The sequence below is a fragment of the Dermacentor silvarum genome, chromosome 6 (assembly GCF_013339745.2).
Source record: "Dermacentor silvarum isolate Dsil-2018 chromosome 6, BIME_Dsil_1.4, whole genome shotgun sequence".
In the NCBI taxonomy this organism is placed as follows: Eukaryota; Metazoa; Arthropoda; class Arachnida; order Ixodida; family Ixodidae; genus Dermacentor; species Dermacentor silvarum.
Window position 1 is genome coordinate 71500084 of NC_051159.1, and position 17497 is coordinate 71517580.

The 17497-nt window shown below is 48.6% G+C and overlaps 1 pseudogene; it reads left to right on the forward strand.

The window, feature by feature from the left end:
• Positions 1–17497, forward strand: part of LOC119456712 (roundabout homolog 2-like) — an 81159-nt pseudogene that overhangs the window by 55956 nt on the left and 7706 nt on the right.

The following is a 17497-nucleotide window of genomic DNA, read 5'->3' on the forward strand; positions in this document are numbered from 1 at the left end:
CGTTATTTTTGTAGGACACTTCAAGAGATGCCATCAGCGCAGAAGCATTTTGCGGCTTAGCCTTCGGCAGACTTCAGTCCCACAGAAATTACGTCACTGACAAGCTTGCCCGCTTCATGCCAAGAGAGTAGCCATTTCTTACCAGTTTGCCCCTTCACACTCAGCGAATGGTGTTGTGGACTTTTGCTACCGTTCATCTCACCTCGGTTGAAAAGCTTGGGCGTTGTCTCAGCCGCCAACTTTTCGTTACCATAACGCATAGCTTATGGTAACACATAGGTGTATCGACGTCTAAGTGGCTTCGAATGTCGCGGCTTAAGGCAGCAAACGCTCTTCATCGTTCGTGGCTGGTCATGCCTTCAAAAGACTGTAACACTCATTGACGTACAAAAAATAATTTCCTTCAAAGCAGAGCCACATTTGAAACTTTATGATACCACTTCGTACACTTTTCCTGTCTCTGATGTATGAAATGTTCAGATTGGCGTACAACCCCCAAGGTTTATTTTTTTCTTATATGTAGACTTTAATGGCATCGCTTGCTCTCTTCTCCTAATCGACAGCTGATCACGTGGCCCCCAACGGTCGGCGCGTTACCTTAGCATGTGCCGTCAGTATCTGGACAGACAGCACCGAGGTGCTGACCACGACGGCTAAAACGCGTATTGAGTGTCCGAATAATTGTGATCGCAGTGACAAATAACCGAGGAGGATTTAAATAAATATTATCTTCAGAGAATGTTTTACCTCGGGGCTAAGTCTGATGCCTCTATTCAAATACATGAAAAACGCAGAAACGCTTTTACGAAATAATCCTTTAAGAATTTGAATAATTCTTGCATTTGAGAGAGACATACAAATTGAAGGGTTTGTGGAAAGCGGTTTTCTTCTGTTTTATTTAGGTACAGAATGTTCTAGAAAACTCGCCGAAATGCGTATGTTTTTTTTAATATAGAAGCACAAAATTTAGAAATGGTCTACTCTGCTTCAAAAACAGATATCGCTATTCTGTAAACTGCATCTATTAGAGCGGTCAAATTTGAAATATGAATTTATCGCATTTCGTTAATTGTTACAATGTTTACGAATGTGTTCCAAAAGTTCTACTCTCATGACATGATATATTTCACAGCGGTGCCAAAAAAATTTATTTTGTTCGCTTTACAAGTTATATTAGGTGCATTTTGTATTACTATGTACAGTTTACAGAATTAGTAAACAATTTTTTATTCTTGGGTTACATAGTTGCAAGCAAGATCATTTCGTTTTTCACAACAATTTCTATCAAAATATCGACGTCACTATATTTTTAGGTTTCCTTTAAATGCAACAATCGTTATCAAAGTTGGTGCACTGGTTGCCGAGAAAAACGATTACTCCTTCCCCATCTACTCGATAGAAGCCACCGAGCTAAAGCGTGCTTTTAAATGGACCCTGAAACGATTTTGACCAATTTGTGCAAACGTACTGAGGGTAGGCCCCTCTGATGTGTACATCGCTACCGATCGCAGCGGCGCCGCTACCCTGAGTTTTCAGGGGGACTTGCTCTTCTCAGGACCAAATAAAGTTCAGTTCAGTTCCGTTCACTCCGTACCCTGCTGCATAGCGGGTGCGCGTGACGTCAGTCACGCGAGCTATCCGATTGGATGCCCCCGTTGCGTCGTCAGTAATTTTTTCAACTTTCCGTTGAACCAATGTTGTTTGTAATAGTTGGAATATTGGTTAACTTGTATCGCTAAAGCAGTCGGAAAGAGACTATACAACGCCAGTTGATCATTACACTCAAGCACTTCCGGTACGCGGCATGTGTGGCCTGCTTGTATTTCAGCGAGCTGCGTGTTGGCGCGTTCTCCACGTTTCTTTTCGCGAGAACCCTGAATCACACGTGCTGCATTGTGGGCGAGTGGCGAAATGTCAAGCTGCGACATCGTGTCACTCTGCAAGGCAACAGTCGAGCGGAGTGGCTGCAGCGCATCGGGGTGTCGATATCCGATCGGCGCCTGGAACTACGCGTTTGCGGCCGTCACTTCACGCCGGAGGATTACTACCACAATACCGTGCTCGCGCAGCGAGTGGGCGCTGCTAAAGAACAATCAAAACGCCCGCTCCTTGGGTAGCTCTCGCTGGGGATCGACGGCAGGGCGTCTGGTGGAGAGGTCGGAGAGGTTTGGCGCGTTGGTTGCACGGCACCAGAACTGGACGACACGACGTCACATCACGACGCAGAGCCAGTGAAGCGGAACTCAGCCCCGGTCGCTTGGCGAACGAGTTGAGACGAAGAAGCATGGCTAAGGAGGAGGGTAACTTGTAATTGCCCGCAGCTCTTAATATAGGACGCCTCACTCAAATTGTGGTACGAATGCTTTACTGTAGCTGTACCCTATACGCCTACGAAATTTGTCCAAACCGTTTCAGGGACGTTGAACCGCTTCGCTGTTCATAGTCGACCCTTCGCCGTATGTCTAGCGTCACGCAGGTCACGTGACCAGGAAAGGATGAGAGCCGCGCCGGGGGAGGACAGGTCACGTGGCCAGCAGAGGAGGAGAGCCTTGCTGGGAGAGGAGGCGACCAATGAGATGGCGCGCCATGGAGGGAGGAGGCGACCAATGAGAGGCCGCGCTGGGCGCGAGGAGGAGTGGCGATAAGAGAAGGTGTTTCTGTGCGCCGCGCCCTTTCAGATAACGCGCAACGCGTACAGCTGCTGCCGACGCCGTCCTCGTTTCTCTGCGTTCACTCCGAACGCGCGTGGTGTCCGTGACTGCAGCCGAAGCCTCTGGCGGCGGCTCGGCAGGCTTCGACCAGAGAAGTGGACACTGGTCGAGTAGCGTCGGAAGTCGCGGCGTCTTCTCGCCTCGCAACCTTTCAATATAACATCCTGCTGTAGATCTGTGTTTACTTGTGTTTACCCAATTGCATTACGTGCAACACATGCACATGTGACACTCGTAATTAGCACTCGGTGTAACTACACAGCTTCACTGTTCGACCACCTTCACGGAGGGGAAGGGGCGGCGATATTTTTGAAGCAAAGCTTTATATAGCTAGGCGAAACGAAAAAGTGTCTGTTCGTCGCCTGTCCACAGAAAACTATCATCATGAGCATTGGCTCGAGCGTCATCGTCCTCTTCCGCAGCTAGCTCGTTGGCACCCCTCGGGTTGCGCTCCGGCCAATGCTCCCGCTTTCATCATCGTCGTCTTCCACAGCTGGCTGCGTTGCCGCTCATCATTCGCGCGTAGAATTTCACTTGTGATCCGTCGTCGTAATGGGCAGGCCGCGTTTATAGGGGTATGAGCCATTTCTTAAGGGGGTATGAGCCATTCATTGTCTTACGTAACGGACACATTTAATATTAAGCAATTTAATTTAGAAGAATCGCAAGCGGCAATGGCGGGCCAATGCTGCAAACCTTGCCGCCGAGCAAACTCGAGACATCGAACGCAATTGACAAAGGCGGACTGCGGGCATACCGTTAGTGACGTGTGTAATCACATTAAGAAACACAAAGACGTAACGAATAATTGAGAAATACTTTAATGAACCGTCGGGATTAACCCAGTGATAAAAACCGAGGCCGCACGTTTCAGCTTCGCTGGTTAATCATCTGTACGGAGTGCTCGAGCGGTGATTTTTTAAGAGGAAGCTTCAGCTCGGGGCCAACTTCAATGTCATCTATTCAAATACATGTGAAACGCAGAAAGGCTTTTATTAAACAACCCATGGACCGATTTGAATGAACTATATTGATTTTGAGAGAGAAAGGTAGATTCTAGTTACGATAGGTAGAAAAAAAATCACCGCATATCCACGAAGTGAATGACGATGAGTGGGCGAAGCACCGGGGGATCATTCAGGTAAACCACAGCTACGGACGAGAAAGAGAGCGCGCGTCGGGAACGAACGCCCTTGTGCACCGCAGCGCCCCTAGCTACGGACAAGAGTGAAAAACGCCGGAAGTGTTCTCCGGAAGCTGGCTTCCGTAACCGGAAGCGAACCGGAAGTGGAAGCGGAAGTCGGCTTCCGGTTCCGGCTTCCGGAAGCCGGAGCTTGGAGTACATATACTATACATATACATATATATATATATATGTATATGTGCGTGTACATACATACATAGCGGTCTCCATGCCAACAAGAGCTGCGGACTACGAGAGACAAGGCTCGGCCCTAAGGTGCTTCGCCCCTAAAACTTGATTTGTAACTTCAATGTTATTCTCCGAAATCGATGGAACTCGATGTGTTTCAATATAAAAAAATGTCACAGTTTCGCCCTAAGGGCGAAGCAATGAATGCGATAGCAACATAGCAATGTCATACGAAGTAAGGTGAGCGGCTTTGGTAGCAATATGAATTGTAGTAAACATGAGCAGATTAAGTAAGCAGGTGTGCTGCGGCGTAAGTAGACCGACATGAAGAGAGAATCGATGACCACGAGAAGGCGCGTGTGAAACGGTGGTGTTGATGAGAAGCGCTTCCCGTGGGCAGCGCGTGCGAAGGGACACACCTGTAGCGCTGCGCTGCTGATGCAGGCAGCATTGCATGTGTAGCGTGCGTTGGAAAATGTGGCCCGACTATAACTAACTGAATGAACAAGCGTGGTGTGAACGCGCACAAACGAATAGATCACACTGAATGACTGCAGACAACGACTGTCAAAACGCTGGCAGCAAGCGCATACGCCGCAGCGGGCGAAGTTAAGCTGTAGGCGAAGGTGCGTGTGGTCTATTGCTTCAACGGAAACTGAGCGGCGAATGCACAGCGCATAGAAAGGTCAAAGCCGTGTGGAGATAAGAGACGGTGCGAGCGAGCGACGAGCGCGGTTGTTGGCACAGGAAAAGTGCCCCTCCCCCCCCCCCCCCCGCTCCCTCCGGCGCTGGCTTCCCGCTGCCTTGCTTGCGCGTGGGAGATTGACTGCGTTCGCTCTCCGTGATAGTGCGCGTCCCCGCAAGCTTCCGCTCGGGCATACGGCGCGCGGCGAAGGTTTTATCTATACAGAACCTCACGGCGACGGCGACGCCGATGGCAGAAATGCGGTTGAAGTGTCCATATAATTGCTATCGCAATAAAAAGCAAGACGTTTACACACCCGTAATTCTCCCCAAAAAATAGTGTTCGCCTTTCTGTACAATACATCCGTTGGAGAACCTAAAGGGGACATGTGATATATTAGTTTATATTTCATATGAAATATTTGCAACGTTTACTACTGTTTTCCAAAAATCTCATGCACGAATTTTAGGTTTATTTGAGAGAAGTGTATAATACACAAGTTTTGTGCGCTCTAATTGTATTAAGTACAGTTAACAGAATCGTGATATTTTTCTTGGTGAGTAAGAATAGTAGATGTGATAATTCTGGTTTGCAATTTGTGCGTTTTTCAATCATTTATTTAAAAATTGACGGCCTAAGTAAAAATCCCGCCTAATACAGTCAATAGATTTTTAACTTTTCTTTTATATGCAAGACGTTCAGTCAAATCTGGTGCAGTCGCTTGTCGAGAAAAACTGTTTTTCCGTTCGCATGTATTTAGATGGTAAATCCTCTAGCTAAAGCTTTCTCTTAAAACCTCCTCTGGAAATGTTTGTCCCATTCAAGGTCCTGTAGTACTTCAATGAAGGCTCCCATAGTGTCAACCTCGACGCCGTGCCACCATCGTCTCTATCCCCATTGGCAACAAATATTTAAACACCAGATTCAGGCATATTGTCACATAGCATATCTTTTGAACGGCATGACAGAGCATGAAAAAAAAGGTCGCCGTTTCACCCGAAAGGCGAAGTATCAATTGCGATAGCAAATTAGTAGAGAGCTATACGGAGTAAGGATATACTCGGCGACAGCTTTTCTTGATAGCACTGAGGAAGCTACAGAGCCGAACCGCCTGCATGCGCGCACGCCAGGAAATAGTACCTATTTTATTTTCTGATTCTAAGAGTTACTTGGCCCGAATAAATAAAACTTTCCTAATTATAAATATAGAACAAGTATGAGAAGCTGTTCATGGAAAAAAGTTATCGTGCGCCTTAACTTTTCTTTCTTTTTTATTTCTTGGACGGCACCACGTTTTTCGCACCGCCTGATGGTTGCTCTCTCAGTAAAGAGGGCGTCCCCCGGTGCCGGCGGTACTGCGTGTGGCCGCAAAGTCTCCTTTTCGTTCTCCGAGGAGGCTATACTCTAAATGTGACAAGAAGTGGGTCTCCAAACAAACAAAGCAGGTTATCTGCAATGTCTACGCTGGAGTAAGGCGCCGTCAGCCCGAGCTGGTCGACCAATTCTGTGTGCCGGACTGTCGCCGAACTCACCGGAGTGAGTATGCGAACGGTAACTCGAATCAAGACTGAAGCTCTGCGGGCCCCACTCTCCTCTCCAAAGCGTAAGAAACTGTATTTCTCGGTCTCAAGCGAAGCTGGGAAGCGCATGACCGCCAAGACGAGGCTGCTGCGTTACGACACGTTTGCGTTGGCAGCATTGCGGCGCAAAGTGCACAGCTATTTCATGCGCAATGAACGGCCTAAGTCCGAGAAGCTACGCAATGAGGTGATCAGCGACCCTGACATGGACATGCCGACGATCAGCACTCGCACGATGCAACGAATGCTGAACGACTTGTGGTTCGTCTTCCGAAAGAGAAAAAAAGAATTCCGCATTGCTCGAAAGAGACGACATCGTTGCTTGGCGTCGAAAGTACCTCCGAACAATCCGAGAAATGTGGAGGCAGCAGCGGTAAGTTCTTGCGTTCTTTTAATTCCTGCAAACTTCCGTTGCGCGTGCTTGTTGGTAAAAGTGTAGACGCGAATGGTGAGCATGCGTGTGTACCTAACGGTGAGCGAAAACGAGAGGTATGCTTTGCATCAGTGATCGCCAAACGTGTTCTGTTTCCGCGAGTGATCGAAAGCCTTACATAGTCCTAACTTGTGTCGCAGCGAAATCCCCCAGTAAAATATGGTAGCTTTTCATGTTTGCGCTCGTACTGTGGAAAATAGTATCAGCCGAGGATGCGATGATCTGTGTCGAAGATGTAACTGAGCGTTTCGCTATTGCAGAATTTCCCGTCACATTGTTTGGGAAGATTTACTGCTTTTTTTCCGCGTAGGAGCAAGGGAACTAAATGACATGAAGAAAAGAATACCTAATTTTATTCAGCGAATAATTTGTACACATAATTGGGGATGTGGTTTCATTAGCTTTTATGAGCAGCCTGAAATATGTTTTGTAAACATTCGCTTCAGTCTTTCTCAGGGGGAGTTTTGCCAGCTCATCTTTGTTATATGTATTCACATGGGTTTTGTTAATGGATTCTTCGCGCTGTAACAGGGGCATAACCTTGAATAAAGGCCGCTGGTTTATTAATGGGCTGTTGCCAGTAAAGGTAAGCTCTTAACTATACGACTGATTTCTTTTCTTTTTCAGGACCATACACAACCTTGAAGAGACCTGGATAAACGCTGGCCACACTAAGGAGACCGTATGGACAGACACAAAAGGGATGTCCCGTCAAGACGCATTTCGTCATCAGGTCTCCGTGCGCCGAGTGGTAAAGGAGGACGCCTAATTGTTTTGCATGCTGGCAGTGTGGAAGGCTTTGTTGATGGAGCCGCCCTAGTGTTTCGTGCCAAGAAGGGCGCTGGTGATTACCACACAGAAATGGATGCTCCGCATTTTCAAAAATGGTTTGTTGAACAGTTGCTACCGAACATCAAGCCACGCAGTGTGATTGTGATGGATAATACGTCGTGTCACAGTGCTCAAGTTGAAAAGGTGCCAAGTTCATCATCAAGAAAAGCCGACATCCAGTGCTGGTTGAAATCGAAAAGTATCCCTTTTTCGGATGACCAACTGAAGAGCGAACTGCTGCAGCTCGTTAAGCAGCATAAGCACATGTTTCTTGCTTACCAGATAGACACACTTGCCAGTGCTGCCGGTCATGAGGTTGTGCACTTGCCTCCTTACCACTGCGAGCTCAATCCAATAGAACTCGTGTGGAGCCAGGTCAAAGGCTATTATTATTATTATTTGATTTGAAAACATATACATAGGAAAGAGAAAGCGAGAAGCAAGGCTGGCAACTGCCACCAGAAGGGGCACAACGCCTGCCTACTCTTCGGAAAGGACGAGAGAAACAGAAGGAAAGATAGGAAGGAGGGGAGGAAGAAGGAAAGGAAGAGAGAGATGACAAATGTCAAAGAATAAAGTACAACATACAGTAGGGCCCGTCCCGGCAGGTCAAGCTACTAGAGAATGTAAAATAAAATAAATAGTTTCTGCGGGTTGCAAACGCGCCCCTAAGTTCTTAGAGCACGATGAGATTGATCACGTCGAGACGCACAACCACTGGGGTATAAACATTCATCTAGAGTCGTACACCGCAGGCCAAGGAGATGGTAGTCCCTCACTAGTGATTTGCGTTGCGCACTGAAAGCGTGACATTCAAATATGAGGTGCTGAAGTGTCTCGCAGCCACCGCAAGACGTACACGATGGACTAGTCACACGTCCTTGTCGGGGTCAAAGGCTATATATATGTTACTTCGAAGAACACTCGTGTGGAGCCAGGTCAAAGTCTATGTTGCTTCGAAGAACACTGACTTCAAGATCGATTCAGTCGAGAAGCTTATGCTGGAAGGAATCGCCGGTGTGACCCCGCAGAACTGGTTCCGAGACTGCACTCATGTGATAAGGCTTGAGGATGAGGCATGGGAGCGAGATGGCATTATAGACAGCCAAAGAGAAAGTCTCATAATTTCTTTGGGCACAGATTCGAGTACTTCTGATGAGTCGAGCAGCTCTGACATGAGCGGAATTGATGAACTGTCATGAGCATCTCCATGTGTGCTTTTTCAAAGCTTCAACCAAAGGATTACACGCGTGCTTAACCAGCAACTGCGATATTGCTTTTGAGGTCCATCAGTCACTGCTATTTATTTACACTTTTATTGCTTATTGACTACATTTTAATTCAATCTGCTGATCTCTCTATATTTCGTTGCACTTCGTTTATGTTCTGGTTACGTTACCGTGATGTGATAATAATTGTTGGAATATTGTGTGCCAAAACGACGATGGGATTATGCGACATACCGTGCTAGAGGGTTGCACAAGTTTTGACCACCCGGTGTTATTTAACATGCACCGAAACATATGTACACGGGCATCTGGCATTTCTGATCCATCGAAATGCGACAGGCTCAAACCTGTGCTTTTTGTGTGTCAGCGGCCGTGTACTGTGCACTGTACTGTCATGGCGGCTGTGATGTGATGATGTATCACGGCCGTGAACATTTAGATTATACGCTGAATCAGCGAGAACCACATTTTTTCTTTCTTGGGGAACTTAAACGCTGAAAATTTGGTCTGTCTGTCACCCGATTCAGCCACCCGGTCAAAGTTGGACCACTTGCTTACCGCCCACACTACTTAAACTGGTACGGCTGTTCATACTTGTGAACGTTATCGATCACAAAGTAAATATTACGCATATCTGAGGCGCAACATCACTAGGTAAGTATTAGGAGGTGTGTTCCTTTAATAGAAAATACATAGATACGTAACTCTAAAGACCCTAGTTTCTTAAGCTGCGCTGAAAATGCCATGCTATGCGCGCCGACGAACGACGTTCCCCGACTGCGCGCCGACGAGCGCCCTCTGCCATGGAGGAAGGAAACCCTCTGCACAAGCTCATGTTTCCCGATGCATTGCCAGATGGCGGCCATGTCTCACGCAGCGCCTCCTCAATTTTATCAATGCCAGCCAGATGCGGCCGATTCAACATACAGGAAGCGCTGTCTGAGGCAGGGCAAAACATAAATGGCCGCTTGATGAAATAATGCGGTAAAATGAAATCTGTTCAAACAAACCTTCATGCCAGGACGAAAATGGTATGAGAACAGCATCACGGGTGGCCGCGCATCGACCAGCACTCATGTAGTACGGCCGGCAGAAGACTATCGTGTTTCGACGATATTTGCAGCGAAGCACGCAGATACGCGGCAAATTTTTTAGTTGAGGATTGAAGCGTTAAAAATTGTGTTCATTTTTCTGTGTGATCTCATGCCAATAGTGTTTGATGCCTCGTTTCATTGCTGTCTCAATGGAACCTGAAAGTGTTATACCTCTTCTTGTCATTGTTTTGTTTTTCATTTACTCATTTCCTAATGTATTCTACCGTCTCATTCTTCGTTATCAATGTGTTCCTGCTCTTACCTATTTTGATTTGTTTATTATAAATGGTTCTTATGGCAAGCAATGCTAGCAACGAGCTATGGCTATCATGTTCTGTGCCACAAGTGCAAAAATGTTATGCTGACATAGAGTTCCAGCAACGAGTTATATGGTTATCATGTTCTGGTCACCAGTGCAAAATGTTATGTCGACATGGAGTGCCAGAAAAAAGTTATGGCTATCACGTTCTGTGCCACTAGTGCAAAATGTTATGTTAATAATATTTTATGGGGTTTAACGACCCAAAAACACGATATGATTATGAATGAGGTCGTAGTAGAGGGCTCCGGAACTTTTGACAACCTGGGGTTCTTTAACGTGCACCTAAATCTAAACACACGGGCCTGGAGAATTTTCGCGTATGGCTGTGATGCAATAAAATATATGAACTGTTTTTATGCATTCTTTATTTTTTTCTACCAATAACAATTGGTATTATGGACAATACTTGTTACATACTGCATGCACAGGGATGGAAAAAAAAATCACAGCATATCCACGGGGTGAATGATGATGAGTGGGCGAAGCTCCGGAAGGAATCATCGGATCTCCCGCTTAAGGGGACGCTAGCACAAACGCGTTAGAAACGTGCAGTACTCTCTAGTAAGGGGGAGCGGCCACAGCGTCTTACGCAGCCATTTACACATGCCGGAACGTGCACCGCGTTTGCCGACGCCATCACATGACTGCTGAGAGAGTATACCCCCGTATTCAATAACGCTCCTCGAAGATAGCGCCAACCTTTCCCTTTCCCTCAAGAACCACTTATCATCATCCTCGACTTGAACTTGGCTTGCCACCGCCTTGGGCAGCGCGTTCGAAACGCGTTGAAGGCGGAGAGGCCACAGCGTCTTACACCAGCTTCTTACACGTGCCGTAACGCGCTAGCACAAACGCGTTAGAAACGCGCTAGAAACGCGGCCTTTCGTTAATGTTGGGTATTTATTGCCATCTTGGTGCGTGTGTCTATGTGCGCTTCGTGGCGTAGTGGTTAGCGCCGCACGTTCGGAAGCCAGGGGTCCCTGGTTCGATTCCGCGCTACGCACACAACTTTCGGAATTTTATTGCGATAGCAATTATATGGACACTCAAAAGCAGATTTCTGCCGTTGGCGTCGCCGTCGCCGTGAGGTTCCGTATGACGTCATTTGGAGAAGAAATCGTCGCCGCGCGCCGAACGCTGTATGTGCGAGTGAAAGGGCGCGAGGGGCGCGTCTTTCACGGGGAGTGAACGCACGGCGGAGAACAAACGCGCGTTCTGCGCCGTGCTCGCTTAAGGGCTGCAGAAGTAGGCGTCTCTGTTCTCCTTCACAATCACCATGTATGTAGAGCAAACGCGCCTTCTTCCGACGAGTGAGAGGCCGTTGGGGAGGGGGAGGGAAGGGAGGCGACGTTCAGCTGCGGCACGCAGTGCCTATTTATATCAGAGGCTCCGGCAACAGTCACCAACGCCGCACGCATTTTGAGCGAACGCGGGCAAAACGCCGATGGCGTCGACAACAGTTCTGCGTGTTGCCGATGCTGCTGCATATCCCAGTTTATACAGCTGATAAAGCTAATATCATTACTCCGTATAGCTCTCTGCAAGTTTGCTATCGCAATTGATGCTTCGCCTTTCAGGTGAAACTGCGACAACTTTTTTTTATTGCGATAGCAATTATATGGACACTCAAAAAGCAGATTTCTGCCGTTGGCGTCGCCGTCGCCGTCGCCGTGAGGTTCCGTATCACGTCAATGGAGATGAAATCGTCGCCGCGCGCCACCGAACGCTGTATGTGCCAGTGCAAGGGTGCGAGGGGCGCGCGCTTTCACGGGGAGTGAACGCACGGCGGAGAACAAACGCGCGTTCTGCGCCGTGCTCTCTTAAGGGCTGCAGAAGTAGCGTCTCTTTCCTCCTTTACAATCACCATATATGTAGAGCAAACGCGCCATCTTCCGACGCGCGAGAGGCCGTGGGGGAGGGGGGGAAGGGGAGGGAAGGGAGGCGACGTTTAGCTGCGGCACCAAGCGCCTATTTATATCAGAGGCTCCGGCAACAGTCATCAACGCAGCACGCATTTGGAGCGAACGCCTGCAAAACGCCGACGGCGTCGACAACAGTTCTACGTGTTGCCGGTGCTGCTGCATGTCCAAGTTTATACAGCTGATAAAGCTAATATCATTACTCTGTATAAGCTAATATCATTACTCAACAAATTTGCTATCGCAATTGATGCTTCGCCTTTTAGGTGAAACTGCGACAACTTTTTTTTCATAAAACGCCGGAAGCGTTCTCCGGAAGCCGGAAGCTGGCTTCCGGAACCGGAACCGGAAGCGGAACCGGAAGTGGAAACGGAAGCGGAACCGGAAGCGGAACCGGAAGCGGAAGTCGGCTTCCGGTTATACTATACGTATACATATATATGTATATATGGGTATACATACATATACGGACAGACAACGCCATCTATTGAGCAATTCATAAAACTAGACGTGGCTACCCACTACGACGGGGACGAACGGGTGCCGCTATAAGGAGCTTCGCCCCTAAAACATCGACGGCCATCACACTACATGAAGGTGCTTGACCAACGAAGCTCGATAATAGATCTGAATCAGTCTCTATTCAATTATTCGTAAGCTCTCTTAAAATCTTCCAATTCAGCGGCATTATGGTACTTTTAGCTGCGGTGTGTGATAGGCGACATTCGTCACCTTGCATAGTTTGCATAGCTATTATATTGTCACGGGGTTGTGACGTTACGAAGGCAGCAGTCGGCCGGCAAACGGAAAGTCAGGGGCGCGATCTTGTACGCGTTCCAAAACGGAGGCGTTCCGTTCCATCGAGCCGCACACGATTGGCCAATTTCAACCGCGACGTTCAAATTGACCAATCGTGTGCGGCTCGATGGAACGGAACGCCTCCGTTGCATTTTGGAACGCGTACAAGATCGCGCCCCAGATTACAACAATACACACTGGCACTGATAGCGGCGAGTACAGCATCGGCCGTATAGAAAAGCTGATCATCGTTGGGACACGCCGTCTTTTATACATCACTCATCGAACTTTCCAGCCTTATCACTGGTGGTCGCGCAAACTCTGAAATAAGCTTAACTGTTCGCGTCTTGCGCGCAATCATAACAAAACGATCTACAACAATTGTGAAGCTTCTCGAACACTGAGGCGCAGTCTGCGCCGATCATTGCTGACAGTCTTTGTGGGTGTAAACTGAATACAACAAAACTGAAACAAGACACGCGCGTGGCAGGATCGGGCCGCAACCGGCCTACCTTTTCGCCTGTACCAGGGCTTAATACTGTAAACTAACATTCGATCACGTGTCGCACATACCCGTATATCCTGGGCTGCCGCACTTTTTTTTGCTTGAACACGGAACATAAGCTTCACTGTTATAATGGCTGAATAATGCTGGGAAAACCTTCTGAACAGCGGAAAATTTTCTGTGTACAAATATATATACAGCAGAGTAATTAGCTGCATGTATGAACACTCATCAAAGTTTAACTCTGACGTTCCCATTTTGCATGCATACGTTTTGCTAAACACACTAGCGCTGCGAGCTAGCGAAAACAGAAACTGGAACTGAAATCGGCTGCAAGCTGCCGGACTACTTGCGTAGTAACACAAATGTGCGGAGGCCCCACCTCCGTAGCCTTGGCTCCAATGTCAAGAAAAGCTGTCGCCGAGTATAGTTTATATCAGCTGTATAAACTTGGACATGCAGCAGCACCAGCAACGCGCAGAACTGTTGTCGACGCCGTCGGCGTTTTGACCGCGTTCGCACCGAATGCACGTGGCGTTGGTGACTGTTGCCGGTGCCTCTGCGGGCGGCTCCGAGGTTTTCGATGAGGTCAGAACAGGACACTCGTCGAGCAGCGTCGGAAGTCTTTACCACATTCTCGCCTCGCAACGTTTTTATATAATTACGCATTTGGTGCCACAGCTAAACGTCGCCTCCCCTTCCTCTCTCCCATCCCCCCACGGCTTTCACGCGACGGAAGTAGTTGGGTTTCCTCTATATATATGGTGATTGTAAAGTAGGAAAGAGACTTAATTCTGCAGCGCTTCAGGGAGCACGGCGCAGAACGCGCGTTTGCTCTCCGCCATGCGTTCGGTCTCCGTGAAAGCGCACGTCCCTCGCGTACTTTCACTCGCACATACAGCATACGATGGCTGCGACGATTTCATCGCCATTGACGTCATACGGAACCTCACGGCGACGGCGACGGCAGAAATCCACTTTGAGTGTCCATATAATTTCTATCGCAATAAAAAGAGGCACAGGACAGAGCGCTAAGGCATAGCCTGCTATATCTAGAAAAAAATGTCACAGTTTCGCCCTAAGGGCGAAGCAATGAATGCGATAGCAACACAGCAATCTCATACGAAGTAAGGTGAGCGGCTTTGGTAGCAACAACACGCAGAACTGTTGTCGACGCCATCGGCGTTTTGCCCGCGTTAGCTCTAAATGCGTGCGGCGTTGGTGACTGTTGCTGGAGCCTCTCATATAAATAGGCACTTGGTGCCGCAGCTAAACGTCGCGTCCCTTCCTTCCCCCTCCCCCACGGCCTCTCGCGCGTCTGAAGAAGGCGCGTTTGCTCTACATATATGGTGATTGTAAAGGAGAAACGAGACGCCTAATTCTGCAGCCCTTAAGCGAGCACGGCGCAGAACGCGCGTTTGTTCTCCGCCGTGCGTTCACTCCCCGTGAAAGACGCGCCCCTCGCGCCCTTTCACTCGCACATACAGCGTTCGGCGCGCGGCGACGATTTCATCTCCAAATGACGTCATACGGAACCTCACGGCGACGGCGACGGCGACGGCGACGGCGACGCCGACGGCGACGGCGACGCCGACGGCGACGGCGACGCCGACGGCAGAAATCTGCTTTTGAGTGTCCATATAATTGCTATCGCAATAAAAATATAGGAGGCTATGGCCAAGGATAACCTCTCCCACGGAGAAAGAATATATTCTTTCTCCGTGACCTCTCCAGCGATCTGCAGGTGGCTTTTGTCGCGATAGCAATTATATGGACACTCCAAAGCAGATTTCTGCCGTCGGCGTCGCCTTCGCCGTGAGGTTCCGTATGACGTTAATGGAGATTAAATCGTCGCCGCGCGCCGCCGAACGATGTATGTGCGAGTGAAAGGGCGCGAGGGACGCGCTCTTTCACGGCGAGTGAACGCACGGCGGAGAACAAACGCGCGTTCTGCGCCGTGCTTCCTTAAGGGCTGCAGAAGTAGGCGTCTCTTTCCTCCTTTACAATCACCATATATGTAGAGCAAACGCGCCTTCTTTCGACGCGCGAGAGGCCGTGGGGGAGGGGGGGAGGGGGAGGGAAGGGAGGCGACGTTTAGCTGCGGCACCAAATGCCTATTTATATCAGAGCTCCGGCAACAGTCACCAACGCCGCAGGCATTTTGAGCGAACGCGGGCAAAACGCCGACGGCGTCGACAACAGTTCTGCGCGTTGCCGGTGCTGCTGCATGTTCAAATTTATACAGCTGATAAAGCTAATATCATTACTCCGTATAGCTCTCTACAAATTTGCTATCGCAATTGATGCTTCGTCTTTCAGGTGAAACTGCGACAACTTTTTTTTTTTCTCATTTTTCTCAGACTGGTTACACACTACTACTACTACGACGGGGACGGAACGGGTGCCGCTATAAGGAGCTTCGCTCCTAAGAAATGCGTTTACATTGCTTTCCCAGGTAGTTTATTCGTGGCTGTAGGTTGCACTATGTGTTATTGGGGGCACTCCTTTTACCACCTTGCCCACCCGTACGCGTACGGTACCCAACCGGTCCTCCGAGATTCACTTCCACGAGGACCACTTATACCAATATCACACTGTCACGGAGCGGCATAGTTTCTCGAGTCATCGACACGCCGATTAACGGCCGCCAAAAACGTCGCGTTCTCAAGGTGTGGCACATAGTTTCGAGAAAGCGACGCGCCGATTAACGGGCGTCAAAAAAAAAAAAAAAAAAAAAAAACGTCGTGGTCCCACGGTGCGGCATATAGTTTCGAGAAGGCGACACGTCGACTAACGGGCGTCAAAAACGTCGTGTCCTCATAGTGCGGCATATAGTCTCGAGAAAGCGACACGCCGATTAACGGGCGTCAAGAACGTCGTGGCCCCACGAGGCGGCATTTACTTTCGAGAAAGCGACACGCCAATTATAGGACCCAGGTGTGTGCGTGTGCGTCCGTGTGGTGCAGTGCGAGGGCTCGACCTTTGAGAGAGGGGAATCTACCGTTCCTTCGCCCCTGGTGAAAGGGGCGCGGCCAAGACTATTGGGAGGAGTCATGAAATAATTAGGTGAACTCTGCATACCTGCAGTCCCCCTATATATAGGGAACAATGGAAAGGAGAGGCTATTTAAGCGTATGTTTTGGGATCTGCTAATTAGTCTAGAAGATGAATCTATGAGCTGCTGAGAAGCCGTCGGGTGGCTAGTGCCGTCCAGTATCGCCTGGGCCGCCTAGCTGCCTCGGAACTCCAAGTAACTAGTTGATGTACGAGACGTAAAACCAGCGTCTGCAACGATGCTCATGGTAGTTCGCCTCAAGTTAGCTCAACCTGCTTTAGGGAAGTCGTCAGATCTAGACTCCCGGGAAACCCCGCCCAGCTATTGCATCCACCTCGACAAGATCGGCCCGCCAGCATTCTTCGGGAAAGCTCTGCGCGCCGACTTCAGGGTTTAAGAACTTGCTGCTGCGGCCCGGCCACGCGTATGACATCGTTTTTTTACCTTTGTTTTCTTTTGAACTTTGTTTGAGTCAATTACTGTTAAGTGTATTCTTGTATATTTGATCCGCGCCCTGTTTCATTTTTATATCTACTGTTAATTTCTCGTATTTACTTGTCTTCATCATTGTGTTATATTAAGTTCAGGTGTGTTAGGCTGTCTAGTGTCTTTTTGTTCTATTATTTTTATTAATTTGTGTATATTTATCAGCCGATAAATATCTTGCTTTTTGTTTACTCCCAGCTCTGACTCTTTTCACTGTGTTCGCTTGAGTACGGAACGACCAACCGGCTTGTATAACCCGTCGATCGACTTCGCGCCGACGGCGAACAGGTGACAGCCGTAACACACACGTACACTTTTGATCGCGATCGGGACCGATCCGGATTGAGCTCCATCCAGCTCCATGTGCACCATGACTGTCGAATCGGGATAGCGATCCGACAATCGCGATCGGGGAATTGCGATCATGTTTCTTGATCGCAATCGCATGCTGACGTCTGCGCCTTCTAACGCATTATT